We start from the raw sequence: 16551 nt of genomic DNA on the forward strand, positions 1-16551 counted from the left end.
TTTGAGATTTCGTTTTGATGATGTGTGTGTGAGCTTTCATATTGATTTTCTTGTTAGTGTTCTTTATTGAAAAACACGAGAGAACCGATTGAGAGTTTGAGAGATCTGTTTGTCGAAAATGCAGAACGATTAGAGAAGAAGAAATAGCGAGTGAGGAAGAGAGGTTTGCGAGAGCGTTATACAAAGAGGAATGCGTTTGCGTTGTTGCAGTTGGCCTCATTAGATTTAGGGTTCCCTGAACCCGTTTTGTTTAAAGTAAATGAGATGGGTCATGGGTCGACCCGGGTCCGGCCCCACTAACTTTTTTTATTTCTTGCTGTTAGATTTTTTTATTTTAATTTCTTGGGCCTTAACCCCATTACTATTGCTCCATACCCCCGTTTCATTCTTTTCAAACTCATTTAATTTTGTTTCAATTATTTCCATGTTATATTCATTCTATTAATTATTTTTTCTAGTATATTTAAATAAAGATTTTGATTCAAGTTTAAACCTTATTTTCATATAAAAATCTCAAAAATATTAGATTAATCTCGATTCAAAAATAAATAAACTTTGGTCCAACGCCAAGTCAATACAAAAAATTTCTCGATCCAACGTCGAGTTTCTTCTTTTAAAAACTTTCTTTAAACCATACCGAAAGATCGTGTGACAAGGGGTGTACACCTCTTGAATACCTCGATTCTTTTGGATTAACACTTTTTAACCTTTCATTAATCAAATCAAAGCGATCAAGTGACAAGAAGTGAACACCTCTTGAATACCTTGATCCTTTGAGTCAAAACACCTTAATCAAACCGAAAGATCCTGTGACAAGGGGTGAACACCTCTTGAATACCTTGATCTTTCGAATCTTTTTTAATCAAGTCAAAATGATTAAGTGACAAGGGGTGCACACCTCTTGAATACCTTGATCTTTTGAAACTAAAACACATTAATCAAATCGAAAGATCCTGTGACAAGAAGTGCACACCTCTTGAATACCTTGATCTTTCGAATCTTTTTTAATCAAACCAAAAGATCCTGTGACAAGGGGTGAACACCTCTTGAATACCTTGATCTTTTGAAACTAAAACACATTAATCAAATCGAAAGATCCTGTGACAAGAAGTGCACACCTCTTGAATACCTTGATCTTTCGAATCTTTTTTAATCAAACCGAAAGATCCTGTGACAAGGGGTGCACACCTCTTGAATACCTTGATCTTTTGAAACTAAAACACATTAATCAAATCGAAAGATCCTGTGACAAGAAGTGCACACCTCTTGAATACCTTGATCTTTCGAATCTTTTTTAATCAAACCGAAAGATCCTGTGACAAGGGGTGCACACCTCTTGAACACCTTGATCTTTTGAATTAAAACACTTTAAGCAAACCAAGAGGTTAAGTGATAAAGGGTGCACACCTCTTGAATACCTTGATCTTTTGAATAAATTAATTTGGACAACAAGTGACAATGGGGTTCGCTCCTGTTCAATACCTTGGGTAAAGACGCGCTAGGTGAACACCTATGCTCAATCCTTTGCTAAATGTCCCTTTTAAAAATACAATCTCAATTTCATTCAACCTTTTTTTGCCTTATGGCTTTTAAAACTCTTTTCATAACCGAGACACTTATCCAATTTTCAATACGAACATACTTCCACATGTGAAGATCGAATATCTTCCACTCGAATGCGATGATGGCCAAAATCATGTCTTATCTTGATTTAGTTATCCATTCTTGTAGTGATCTAATATCCATGTGCGTGTAGTATTTCCATTTGAAAGCGATCGAGTACCTCTCGCTAAAATCAACTAACAAACTTTCGTGGTTCTTCGCCCGAACTACGATTGCTCTGACTTTCCCATTGCACTAGGGAATACGTAGGCACAAGATACAAACGTCTTGGCGAGCATAATAATAAAAAATCTTTTCTTTTTTCCTCATAATAATAAAAACCCTCAAAAACATTTCTTTCGTCTTTTCTCGATTAATAAGCTAAAGAACACAAATATTACACTAACACTCAAACACGAAACTAACTAAATGGGTCCCATCGAGTACGATGGAAGTGAGAGGTGCTAATACCTTCCCCTTGCTTAACCGACTCCCGAACCCTAATTTGGTTACGAACGACCATCTTATCCATTTTTCTTTATCTCGTGGGTTTTATCGATATTTTCCCTTTCCTTCTTGGAATAAATAAAGTTCGGTGGCGACTCTGTTGTACTTTGAGCGCGCGATAAACGCTCGAGTCACATTTTCACCGCTACAGAAAGTGGCGACTCTGCTGGGGATATACAATCCTAAGAGGGTCAACCCTAGTTTAGTTTGATTTATGTTTGAGTGTTTTCTTTTGTTTGTTTATTCTTGTGTCTTTTATGCTTATGTTCTTTATATTTATTCTTGTATTATTTATGTTCATTTACTCTTGCTTTATCGCTTTTTATTTATTTCTGTATATACTCATTTGTGGGTATGGGAATGATACTTGAGTGAAGCTCTCAACCCGAGCTTTTGAAAAACAAGAGAAAAACATAAGTTAGGAGGTGGTTGTGTGGTGCTAGTCCCCAAGGTGAACACCTTGAATGGCTAATACGAAAACCCCACTTGGAGGAGACTTAGTCATGAGATTTGTCATAAGATGGTTCACCCATCGCATGACCGAAATCTGATTTCGTCGCTAACTCCAAGGACCTTTAGAACCCGTTCCATCTATGGTGATGTAGGTATCTCTACTATCAAAAACCTTAGAGCTAACCTTGTGAGGGGATTCTTGGGTAAAAGAACATAGAACTGTCTTATTTTAAGGAGCTTTCCTCAGTAAATTCTCTTATCCATTTACATTTATCATTTTAATTTAGTCTATGTATAGCATCGTGTTGCATTCCCTATCATATGACATTGCATCATTCCTGCTTGTAAAAAAAATAATAAATATATAAAAAAAAATCAAATCATGCATCTGCATTCATGCATTCAAGCTGTCAACAAAAGACTCATTTCGTCTGTCTTCATCCTCAAGTGGTCTACCGTCAAGTTGAATCCTCAACACATTGAACTAGAGGCATGAATCTGAAGACTGTGAAAGAACTTCAACGAGGCCAAGATTTGTTAAGGATACAAGTTATCCAATTGAAGAGCCCATATATAAGATAGGATTGTTCATCCTCGTCTCTGATTATGTCACTAGGCCTTGTTTCCTTCTGTTTGCAAATTCTTTGTGTTGTATTGTGTACTGCATTGAATGTTGTTTTGTTTCAAAATGTTAATTTTAATGAAATGAGCATTACATATTTGAATCAATCCATTTACATCCATTGTGTGTTTCTTTATGCTTTATCTTTCAAAAAAAAACAAAAATATATCTCTTGTTCTTTTTCTTTATGCAAAGATTGGAGGGAGGATGATGAGAATAAAATACCCAAGTTGTTGAATTGTATGCTTTTGGATAAACTTTGTTGATGATGTACAGGCATTGTTTCAATCCCCAAACACTGGAGAAATAAGGAAGTTAATCCCTAGTCAACCCCTTTGAGCCTTCGAAGTTGGAGTTTCTTTTTTTTAAAACGAAAAAACCGCAATTTTAACCTGGGGCAGGGTAGGTCTCAGTTAATTTACCTGTGCATTCAAATTCAATAAAATCATTAAGTACACCTTTCAATAAGGGTTTCAATCAAAATTGACCGAGATGGTTATCATTAATCATTATCAAGGCAGTCACTATCTTTCCAATATCAAAAAATATTCAAAGAAAAAGCCCGCTAAGTCAAAACCTATGAAGGAGACTTAGGCAAAATTGGGGCATCCCGCTGACTGTAATCCTCAAAAAGAAACAGTTCAGGCAAAAGTTAGGGACATAAAGCAAAAAAGAGAAGTCAATAAATTCCTTGAACGACCACAAAATGTTGTGACTATCAAAAGGAAGAAGTGATTGCCATCTCAAGGTTTCCCTTGGCCTTTAAACTGTCATCATGAATAGGTGCAATTCCAAAAACCTCTTGGAGCCTGAATGCATAATTTGAGTTAACTGAGCGTAGGATTGGAGATTATCACGAAGAATGGGTGGGTACAAATATACTTTGAGCCTATATCCTTTGTTTCATAAACTGTGAACCAAGTCACGTTACAACCTTCAAAAGACCTAATTGAAGCAAGGTTTATTTTGAAAGCATATTACAACAAGGTTGCGTTAACCTGACTCCTAAAGATCTTTGCAAATCGTTTGTTTTACCATACCTTTTGCTTTATCCATCAATTTGAATGTCTAGACAACTGTGTTTGGACCTCTGATTCATTTTTCTCTACATCAATAACATTTCCTACAATGACTTTGATTTCAAAATATGCTTTGAGCATTGCATTAAATTTACCATTTCGAATAAACATTTTATTTGCAAGTACTCATCTTTCAAGGAAGTTTCAAATTCAAGAGACTTGATCAGTGATCCTATCAGGGGCAAGTTACTTCAAGATCTTGTTATTCAAAAGTTATACTAGGGGCAAGAATTACCAACATTCATTTCAAGAAACTGAAGCCAGGATCAGTTAACAAGCAGTCAATCAGGGGCAGTTTTCTTCAGCGATCCCCGAGCAGTTTATCAGTCTTTCCCAAAAGGGATCATCAGTGTGACAAAACCAACTTGGCAATGTTCTTGTGTTGAGGAATCAAAGTTCCAATCTTCCCTCACAAAAGAGTCTATCTCAGTTGTCATAATCAATTGCATTACATTCATCATTCACATATCATGCATAGAAAATTCAAAAAAATCATGCATCTAAACAAAATTCATACTCATTTACATCTTTACCTTGAGATCAAAACCCAACTTACTTGGCATCTACCAAAACATTGTTTGTCCTTTCACCCAAAGCTAGTCATTGGATTTATAATCTTTCGTTGTCGCCCAAAGCCTGTTATTGGATGTCATTTCCATCTGAAGCCTGTTATCAGATGTCATAATCTTTCTTTCATCCAAAGCCTGTTATTGGATGTCATAATCTTATTGCCATCTGAGGCCTGTTATCAGATGTCATAATCTTTCATTGTCATTCGAAGCCTGTTATCGGATGTCATAATCTTTCATTGCCATCTGAGGCCTGTTATCAGATGTCATAAATATCCTTTGTCATCCAAAGCCTGTTATCGGATGTCATTGCCATCTGAAGCCTGTTATCAGATGTCCTAACCTTTCATTGTCGTCCAAAGCCTGTTATTGGATATCATAATCTTTCATTGCCATCCAAAGCCTGTTATCGGATGTCGTAGTCTTTCATTACCATCTGAAGCCTGTTATCGGATGTCATAACCTTTCACCGCCATTCAAAGCCAGTCATCTAATGCCACCCTTAGACATTCCTACTATTTTCCTACCCGGAGTTTTATCCATCTTTTCCGAGTTTCTCCATCAATAGTTTGTCTCTTGTGGCACTATATTCCCCACAAAGTTCAACATATGTCTCATATCATATTGCATTCAAATAACAAAAAGGTCCATGCACTGCATTTCATTTGCATATGAAGGACAAAAATTGTGTACTTTGTATTTAAGTCTCTTCATATCTTCGATAGAAGAAAATTAAATAGGGGCATCTGTCGCACCCCAATTTTTGACCTACAATATTTCATTCATTTTGTCAAATCACATTCATGTTTCATGCGCATTCATCATTCATTCATCGCATCGTTGCATATCGACTTTCATCAAAGTCAACAAAAACAACTTATATTTCACATATTTTTTAGTCAAGTTACTTTGTTATCGAACTTTTTTTTACTTTTTACTTTCCATAGAGTTTAGTTTTTCTTATCATTACCTTTCTTATTAAAAAGTATTAAAAAAAAAAAAAATTAGTTTTAGAGTTTTAGTTTAAATTTTGATTACTTTTGTTTATTTTGTTTATTTATTACTTTTGATTGTTTATTATTAGTTTAGATAAAAAATAAGAAGGCTTTTTGTTGTTTAGGCCCAAATTGGTTTTATAAAGTCCACTTATCATTTTTTTTTACAGTAAACAAAAACAAACAAAAATGATACAATTTTAACAAAAAAAAAGAGTTTGTCTTCTTCTGCTTGCACCCTATCCCACGCCCTGTTTCTTCTGCCATGCTATATCACTATCCCACCAACTTGCTGCTCCCCATGCCATGCCAAATATTGCATCAAAATGGAACAACAAATCTGCATAAACAAAAGCAAGAAATCAGTTTCCATAAGTGTTCAAATTTCAACAACATTTTCCCCCCAATTGTCACTTTTCTCTACGTTATATATTGGGGATATCAGCCACAAAAAGGGGAGGAAAAAAGGCCACACGAAAATTCCAAAAAAAACTATGCTCAAATAAACCCTTCAACCTGCATTCGGTTCGACCACAAACCTTCACCCCCACACAAAAGCCACAGCAACGGTATAATCCTTGACCCTCTCCTCATACACTCATCTAACCTCAAAGAACACCCAAAAAAAGATTCACTCAAAGCACATCATACTTTCTTCAACAAACTTTCATTGCATACCTTAGAACAACCTTAATCACATACCTGCATCAAACCATTTACTCAACATCCCTCATTAACCTCACCAGAACCGCGACCCTGCGACTCAACTCACACAAACCGACCACACTTGTACACACAGCGAAGACGCAAGCTTTTCAACCTCACCTTCACTCATTCAGCTCAGAACCACACGCACAACACACTCACACTCATGAACCCACAATTCCTTCAACCAACCCTCAAAATCAACTCTGGACCAACGCAACATCGCAACATTTCACAGCAGACAGAAGTAAAATCACAGCGCAGACTCGAATCGAAGAAGAACGATTTACCTGGGAACGTCTTCACCTCCGATAACATTCGGAGTCGGTATTCCTCTTTCGCTCTCATTCGGTGTTATTGTAGAAATCTTTTCCACTTGCAATTTGTTGATGTTGTTAATTGAAACTGAAACTTTATTTGAATGCTTGAATTCTGAACTAGTGAAGATTGTTGTGTTTGAGATTTCGTTTTGATGATGTGTGTGTGAGCTTTCATATTGATTTTCTTGTTAGTGTTCTTTATTGAAAAACACGAGAGAACCGATTGAGAGTTTGAGAGATCTGTTTGTCGAAAATGCAGAACGATTAGAGAAGAAGAAATAGCGAGTGAGGAAGAGAGGTTTGTGAGAGCGTTATACAAAGAGGAATGCGTTTGCGTTGTTGCAGTTGGCCTCATTAGATTTAGGGTTCCCTGAACCCGTTTTGTTTAAAGTAAATGAGATGGGTCATGGGTCGACCCGGGTCCGGCCCCACTAACTTTTTTTATTTCTTGCTGTTAGATTTTTTTATTTTAATTTCTTGGGCCTTAACCCCATTACTATTGCTCCATACCCCCGTTTCATTCTTTTCAAACTCATTTAATTTTGTTTCAATTATTTCCATGTTATATTCATTCTATTAATTATTTTTTCTAGTATATTTAAATAAAGATTTTGATTCAAGTTTAAACCTTATTTTCATATAAAAATCTCAAAAATATTAGATTAATCTCGATTCAAAAATAAATAAACTTTGGTCCAACGCCAAGTCAATACAAAAAATTTCTCGATCCAACGTCGAGTTTCTTCTTTTAAAAACTTTCTTTAAACCATACCGAAAGATCGTGTGACAAGGGGTGTACACCTCTTGAATACCTCGATTCTTTTGGATTAACACTTTTTAACCTTTCATTAATCAAATCAAAGCGATCAAGTGACAAGAAGTGAACACCTCTTGAATACCTTGATCCTTTGAGTCAAAACACCTTAATCAAACCGAAAGATCCTGTGACAAGGGGTGAACACCTCTTGAATACCTTGATCTTTCGAATCTTTTTTAATCAAGTCAAAATGATTAAGTGACAAGGGGTGCACACCTCTTGAATACCTTGATCTTTTGAAACTAAAACACATTAATCAAATCGAAAGATCCTGTGACAAGAAGTGCACACCTCTTGAATACCTTGATCTTTCGAATCTTTTTTAATCAAACCAAAAGATCCTGTGACAAGGGGTGAACACCTCTTGAATACCTTGATCTTTTGAAACTAAAACACATTAATCAAATCGAAAGATCCTGTGACAAGAAGTGCACACCTCTTGAATACCTTGATCTTTCGAATCTTTTTTAATCAAACCGAAAGATCCTGTGACAAGGGGTGCACACCTCTTGAATACCTTGATCTTTTGAAACTAAAACACATTAATCAAATCGAAAGATCCTGTGACAAGAAGTGCACACCTCTTGAATACCTTGATCTTTCGAATCTTTTTTAATCAAACCGAAAGATCCTGTGACAAGGGGTGCACACCTCTTGAACACCTTGATCTTTTGAATTAAAACACTTTAAGCAAACCAAGAGGTTAAGTGATAAGGGGTGCACACCTCATGAATACCTTGATCTTTTGAATAAATTAATTTGGACAACAAGTGACAATGGGGTTCGCTCCTGTTCAATACCTTGGGTAAAGACGCGCTAGGTGAACACCTATGCTCAATCCTTTGCTAAATGTCCCTTTTAAAAATACAATCTCAATTTCATTCAACCTTTTTTTGCCTTATGGCTTTTAAAACTCTTTTCATAACCGAGACACTTATCCAATTTTCAATACGAACATACTTCCACATGTGAAGATCGAATATCTTCCACTCGAATGCGATGATGGCCAAAATCATGTCTTATCTTGATTTAGTTATCCATTCTTGTAGTGATCTAATATCCATGTGCGTGTAGTATTTCCATTTGAAAGCGATCGAGTACCTCTCGCTAAAATCAACTAACAAACTTTCGTGGTTCTTCGCCCGAACTACGATTGCTCTGACTTTCCCATTGCACTAGGGAATACGTAGGCACAAGATACAAACGTCTTGGCGAGCATAATAATAAAAAATCTTTTCTTTTTTCCTCATAATAATAAAAACCCTCAAAAACATTTCTTTCGTCTTTTTCTCGATTAATAAGCTAAAGAACACAAATATTACACTAACACTCAAACACGAAACTAACTAAATGGGTCCCATCGAGTACGATGGAAGTGAGGGGTGCTAATACCTTCCCCTTGCTTAACCGACTCCCGAACCCTAATTTGGTTACGAACGACCATCTTATCCATTTTTCTTTATCTCGTGGGTTTTATCGATATTTTCCCTTTCCTTCTTGGAATAAATAAAGTTCGGTGGCGACTCTGTTGTACTTTGAGCGCGCGATAAACGCTCGAGTCACATTTTCACCGCTACAGATGCATCTCCGAATGCACCTCATTAAGGTGTTTCCGGAGATGCATTTTTGAGATATTCCAATATTTTGGTCTTGGGATATTTCGCAGATTTAATTCCAAAATAACGTAATATTTATTAAAAAAATTAAAATCAAAGTGTATCAATTGTATTAATTATAATATTAATTATATATATATATATATATATATATATATATATATATATATACACACTTAAAAAAATAAAAAAGTATTTAAATATTTTAATATACTTTTGAAAAACTTTGTTGGTAATTAAAAAAATTCAAAATTTCTAAAAATAATTATTATCAAAGTTAACTTTTGTTATCACCAGCGTACTTTATTATAACATAGTTTGGAAACATAACATTTTGGGAATAATTGTAACAAACATCTCTTAAAACATTACAACATTAAAACATTAAAATTTAGACTCTAGCAGATGATTATGGACGTTCAAGCATCTTCATGACGTCGTAGATATATCTTATGAGGTTCACTTCAAACTCGATTGGCCCCTTAGTTATCTTACAGCGGTATGATTTCCACATGATCTTCATATCGGCATCGCACTTCAAGTCAACAATGTTGTAACTTACCCTTCTATTAACATCCATGCTCCAGTCATCACGGTACAGATCTTACTGATCACTCTATTATTAGTTTCAGACAATTTTTCATTCAACCAGGATGTCAGTGCCTCAAGGTTCCAGCATCCATCCGAAATGAAAAACTTCATAGGATCTTTCTTTCCAGTGAAGTAAACAACTGCATCTACCAAAAAAATTATAAAGGCATTTTGGAAATCTGATGTTTTTCTCAACAACATATGACTCTTATTTATAGTGCTGAGGATTCCGTATGGGCCATATAAATTGTCGGTGCAATCACAGTTATTCAAAACTGTTGGTGCAATCACACCTATTCATATCCAAAATTAAAAAAAAAATTATTTGGAGATGCATATCCGAAACACGCCTGATTTTGAAAAAAAGTGAATACAGAGATGCATCTCTAAAGACACCTCTAAAAAAACAAAACGTGGTGCGTTTAGGAGATGCATGTCCGAATTCTAGTAGTAAAAGAGTAATTAAATCAGAGGTGTCTGAAAAGGTATAGAGGTGTAATGAGAAATTTCTAAATGATTAATATGGGTTGAAGGCCAAGTCGTAACAAATCCCACCGAGGAGAGAAAAAGGCAAGAAAGAAGTCCAATATAAGAAAATGATGGAGGCGCGTAAAGCGATTCATGGTAGCACACATATGATAGACTCTAACAGGCAAAGCGATTCATGATAGCACACATATGATAGGCACTGAGAAGTACGATCCATTAGATATATTAAATGAATTCCTCTGTTGAGCATGAAATACTTTGTAATGTAGTATATAATTTGTGTCGATAAAAATCACAATAGTGAGTAAATTTTGAGAATATCTTATTATATTCCTTGGGATTCTTAGGCATCATGTGTGCTTCCAAAATCTCCCTTATGTTTTCGTAGATGTAGCTTCGGAAGCGCTTTTTTTTAGATTTGTGTGAAAACATTCCGTAGATGCATATATGGAACACTTCCGTATGTATATCTACGAGATAAACTAGATTCAAAAAACCAGAAAATCAACATTACAACGATAAAAACAACATTCATAGATTAATATCGGCATTACATCAACATCGTTAATTTCAACAACAAATATATTACATTTCAATAGTCCAATGGACGCTTGCAAATCTCTAAAATTTGCCCGACCGTTCTTTGCACCATCGCAAGTGCCGACCTTAGGCCCGGGCAAGCAGGTCCACAGCCCAGGGCCTCAATTATATATATATATATATATATATATATATATATATATATATATATATATATATATATATATATATATATATATATATATATATATATATATATATATATATATATATATATATATATATATATATATATATATATATATATATTAGAGAAATTAATAAACAACTGTCGTTTATAGTCCAATGATTAAGACTTTGCCTTGTAAACTTATTGTCACTAGTTCGAATTTCAGCTCCTTACGGTTTTTTTAATTCTTATTTTTTTCATAAAAATTTTAATTATAAAATAATTAAATTTTATTTTCAATATTTATTTATTATAAGCTTTATATTTCTATTTTAATTTATTTTCATTATTTATTTATTATAACTCTTATATTTTGATCTTATCTTCGAAATTCTTTTTCATTTTGGAGGAGAGTAAAAATTCAATTTTTTTATTAAGGATCTTTTTTTTATATGTCCTGGGCCTCTAAAAAGTCGGGACCGGCCTTGACCGTCTCTACGAATTCGAGCAGGATTTTCTCTTCGAAACCATATTACGTTCGCCACATCGCCAAACATCCTCTCGGTTCTTGAGCTCAAAGTTGCTGTAAATGAAGTTCCCTCCGTTGTCAAATGAAGGTGAACGATACTCAAGCTTCACAACCTTTCGTTTGTCACAGTAAGATAGGCGGTAGTGGATTTCGTCAATGATATCGTCAAGCGAGGTGTATTCGTGCAGTTTGAACGTTCGTCCGGGTGTTCCGCCGTTAAAGTAGGAGACACTTGCGACATACCAACAGATGTTGTATTCATATTGAGACATTTTTGTGTTTGTGTGAAATACAACATTAGAAACCCCAAATATATAAAAAGCTTAGGTGAATATGGACCACCCATTTTCTGTCACAGAACGTTCCGTATGTATATCCATAGAAGGAACCTAGATATTTTGTTTTACGTAGGTGTACCTACGGAAAAAACCCACAATTTGTAAATTTTGAACCTTCCGTAGATACACATACATAACTTTCTCTGTTAGTTTATTTAGCAGAACATACTGATAATGCAGTCCAAAATTTAAAAAGACATAAACACATACTAAACCTTCCATTAAATTTTATAATTGACAAAAAATGATTACATTGCAATGTTAAAGAGTGCATATATTACACTTTGAAACTACAAAACACATCAAAAGAACAGTCGTCAGCTAAATCTATTGGTGGCTCTAATTTTGACTTTTTCGTATTCGATTCCTTTTCGTTGTTGTTCAATCTTTTGAATTCGTGCATCCTATCAACAAAAAGATCCGTCCATGTCTCCGCATCTTCGGTATGATGAATCGCCCATTCCTGTGACATATGTGGTATGAGGCATCCCGATTTCAAGTAAACTTACACAAAATGACTCGATTTTGAAAGCCATCCAATACTCATGATGCGATCATTTGGATTTGTAGGTGGTGCGGTGCGGAGGGGGAAAAAGGTTTCAGAAAAACCATAACGCGTCAAGTCAATGCACATCTTATCCTGCGCACATGCAATAAGATGTTCCATTTACGGGAATCTCATCCATTTTGACACTGGTGCATAAGCGCCCATATAAACGTGTGTACGAGTCTTTATGCGTCTTCAACTCTTGGATAAGTTGATGATGGACAAGCATATCACTATCCTCTCCGTTACCAAGCAACGATGAGACGACCCGATAATCGCAATTACTGTCCCCCACAACATTGACGATCCGCTCGATGTATTTGTGCATAAAAACCGGCATCTCTTTGATGAATGGAATTTTTGGTGGAATAGGCATCTCTTCGATGATTGGAATTTTAGGCTGAATAGGTGTCGGAGGCGGTTTGCTTATGCGAGCTCCTTTGTTTGAACTTGTTTGAGATTTTTAAGATTTAAGAGTCGGTGAGTCAGGAAATTTTTTATCGACGTGCTCACAATAAGAAGGAGACCGTTAGTAGAGTTGTCATTTGGTGTAGGCTTCAATTTCTTTGGAGTACCCTTTGTCTTAACCGATTAAGAAGGCAGTTTCATGTCGGCTGTTTGGGATATCCAATCTTCCGCAGTTGTTCTTTGATGTGGAGTTTCATGTTGTCACCGGTCGAACAAGGGAGCTCACAGGGAGAATGGGGCCCGAACCAAGAAAATTTGTAAATGACGTAACTTGAGTTTCTAGACTCCGTTTTGTGTGACGTTCAAAGCATAGATAAGCTTGTAGCGGTGAACTTTGTGAGACTAAAGCCATTGAATTGACTTAGCTCATATATTTTAAATAGAGTCGCCACCACGCTTTAATGTTTCCAAAGGAAATGGGAGAAAGAGCGAATAAAACCCACAAAAGTTTTTAAAATCAAACTAATAAACTTATCAGAGATTTGGGTACGGGGGGTTGGTTATGCAAGGGGAAGGTTTTAAGCACCCCTCACATCTATGGTACTCCATAGGAACCTCTTTGAAAATATAATTATTGTTGGTGTTATAAAATGCCTTTGTGTTTTTTGTTTAAATAGAGTGGGAGGATGGGAAAAGAAAGTTTTAAAAGTGAGCTCGGTAAGACATTGCGTCTCAGGCCTACATACCCCTTAAGTGCAGTAGGGAAGTCAGAGCTTTTGTAGTCCTCTAAAAGGAAAATAAAAGGGTCAAGTGACAAAATATTTTTGGGTGCTGAGCCTTAACAATACTCAACGGGTTTTTAAAATGTTAAGCTTTAACAATACTTAACAAGTTTTAATAAAATGAGCCAAGCTTTAACAATACAAGGCCAGGGTTTAAAAGAAGTTGGTTGGGCTTTGACAATACAAAACCAAGGGTTGATTTTAAAAAGGTTGAGCTTTAACAATACAAAACCATTTTCAAAAACAAGTGGGGTGCAAAAGTTTAACAATACCAAGCACAAAGATAAAAGAGATTGGAAGGGAGATTGAGTACCTTGACAATTTTAGTCAATACCATTTCCATTCCTTTGCATATTTCAACAACAACTTAAGCAATCAATCATGGTTACCTCAAGTGTGTGTGTGTGTGCGCGATAACATGTGTCATAAAAAGTAAGCAAGTGAGTACAACAAAGAAATCGAGAAAATTGACGAAGAAATAAGTGAAGTTTAGTGGAAGAATGACCTTGGTATTTATAGAAAAAAACAAAAACAATGTAGTCGCCACTAGGAGTGGCGACTTGCCCTAAAAACCAATGTAGTTGCCACCTACATTGACGACTTGTCCTAAATATAAGTTATAAGTGTAGTCGCCACTAAGGTGACGACAATGCGTAAAAAGAGTGAAAAATTGGCCACTTGTGTAATTAATTTAAAATTTTGATTATTTGCGTAATTTTTCTGAAAAACTTAATTATTTAAAAAAATATTCTCAAATTAATAACGAAACACTTTTTTGAAATATTCTAAAAAATATAATTTTGGAAAAATTATTTTAGAGAATAATCTTTACATCAGTGAAAGAAGCACATACGCCTTAGGTATGTTTCCATGCCAGTATTTCTTAATAAAAAAATAAAAAAAAAGAATATTAAATAAACTAAATAAATAAAGAAATAATTTAAAAAATAAAAAAGTTTAATGAAAAGAGAAAAAAAACAACGTTACTAGGATTTCATCCGCTTCACTTTCAGAAACAGCTTTATCCTTTTTCTCCACTTTCAGAAACCGAAAACGATAGCAACGACTGATCTTCTCTCTTTTTGCCAAATCAAAACCGAAAACAACAACACTTCTTCAACATAAACAAATTTTCTTTTATCTCCTTTGGTGAAACACGATTCCTCTCCAAAATAGTGACGAAAGTGGAGAATGCGTGGAGTTGAACGGAATGCGTTGCAAGGTGGTAGCCGGTGATGGTGGTCGCGGCTTGGCTGGATCCGGTTGAGTGCGAGGCGAGCGTTCGTCGGTTTCTTTCCCCTTCTCCTCCTCTTCTACTTAGATCGGTTCTTTTTTCTTCCTGTGTTTCGGTTTGTTTGTTTCACTGTGTTATTATGTTGTTGACTTGTTGTTGAAAGTATTGTTGTTGGATTGTTAGGAAGAGAGGAAGATTGATTAAATTTAAGCCACCTATTATGGGGTTTTATATCCTAGCCGTTGAATTGAATTAAAGAAAAACACCAAACCCTCACGCTCTCTTTCGCCGTAGTTGCAAACGCTCGCTCTCATCCTCAAAGTCGTACGTGGAAGAGGTAACGACTTATATATTTGGAAGCATTTTATGCTTGAATCTCGCATTTGCAGGTACTTTCTTTATTTACTTCTCATATTTTCAAGTCATATTTACATGTTTTCTGATTCAATATTTGGAAGCATTTATGATATTATTTCAATTCATTTTAACATTGCATAGAACTTGATTCTTTATTTATTTGATGCTGTGAATGCTTATAATTTGATGATGTTTCTGATTTGATTTTATCTTGTCTGTTTTGACCTGTTCTGATAGGTTAGCTGCCTTAATTATCAGTCATACATATACTGTGTTTGAATTATCATGTCCAAATAATCTCAACGCCGACAATCCGTAAAAAGGTTTTTCTTGATTATTAATAGTGATAACAGTCCTGCATTCAAGGCTTGTGTTTTCTCAAAACTGTCCAATAGAGCTTTTATGTATATTCCTTAAAATAATCTATTTTTATATTTTAAGGCATTATTAAGTTAGTAATTAGCTTGTTCAAATATAATCAGAGGCTGTTGTATCACAACATTTCATGATGAATTTCAATTTTCAATGCTTTAGCCATGGGAAATCTCTGTTGTATTTTCATCCTTGATATGAGCTGGAATGTAAAACTTTCTTTAGGGACAGGGTTGAAGTAGTAGTGTAAAGATAGACTGTTCAAATATTAGTAGTAGTGCATCAACTATATTTAGTTATGTTGAAAAATTTGATTATGATTTTAGATTTGGTTAGGGATTGGATCTCTCTTTCTTCATGTTGTGAATGTTTAAACTATTTATGATTATTATGATGGTGACAATTCAGAAGCATGATCATGTTAAACTTGTGATTCTAGGCTGAAACTCTAGTTTTAATTTTAAAGAACCATCTGCAAGCTCATCAGCTGGACTTTGGACTATCAAACTTTGCAAGAACTTTAACTCAACAGTTTAAGCTTTCAATATAGTGGAATTTTTACAAAATTTTGTTTTATTTGCAATTCTACATATTTAACATGTAACAATGTAAGTAAATATATAACTGTTGCTTGAAACTGGCTCATTATGTGCTTGTGTCATAAATAAACTCAGTTAAGCCTCTACAAATATTTTATAGTTCGAGTTATGTTCTCTTTAATAGATTTTGTATGCGCTGGAAAAAAGCTCTCCTTTCTTACTCTTATAGTATAGGCAACATTTCAAAATCATGTGTCCAAAGGCTGAGAAATATGTTGCCTTAGCATAGAAGACACTTGAAAAAAGATTGTCTATTATTTTATGCAAAGTTCTTCACAGTTCTAAAACATATTATATAATTCGAAAAGCAA

The sequence above is a fragment of the Vicia villosa genome, linkage group LG3, assembly GCF_029867415.1.
Source record: "Vicia villosa cultivar HV-30 ecotype Madison, WI linkage group LG3, Vvil1.0, whole genome shotgun sequence".
Classification (NCBI taxonomy): Eukaryota; Viridiplantae; Streptophyta; class Magnoliopsida; order Fabales; family Fabaceae; genus Vicia; species Vicia villosa.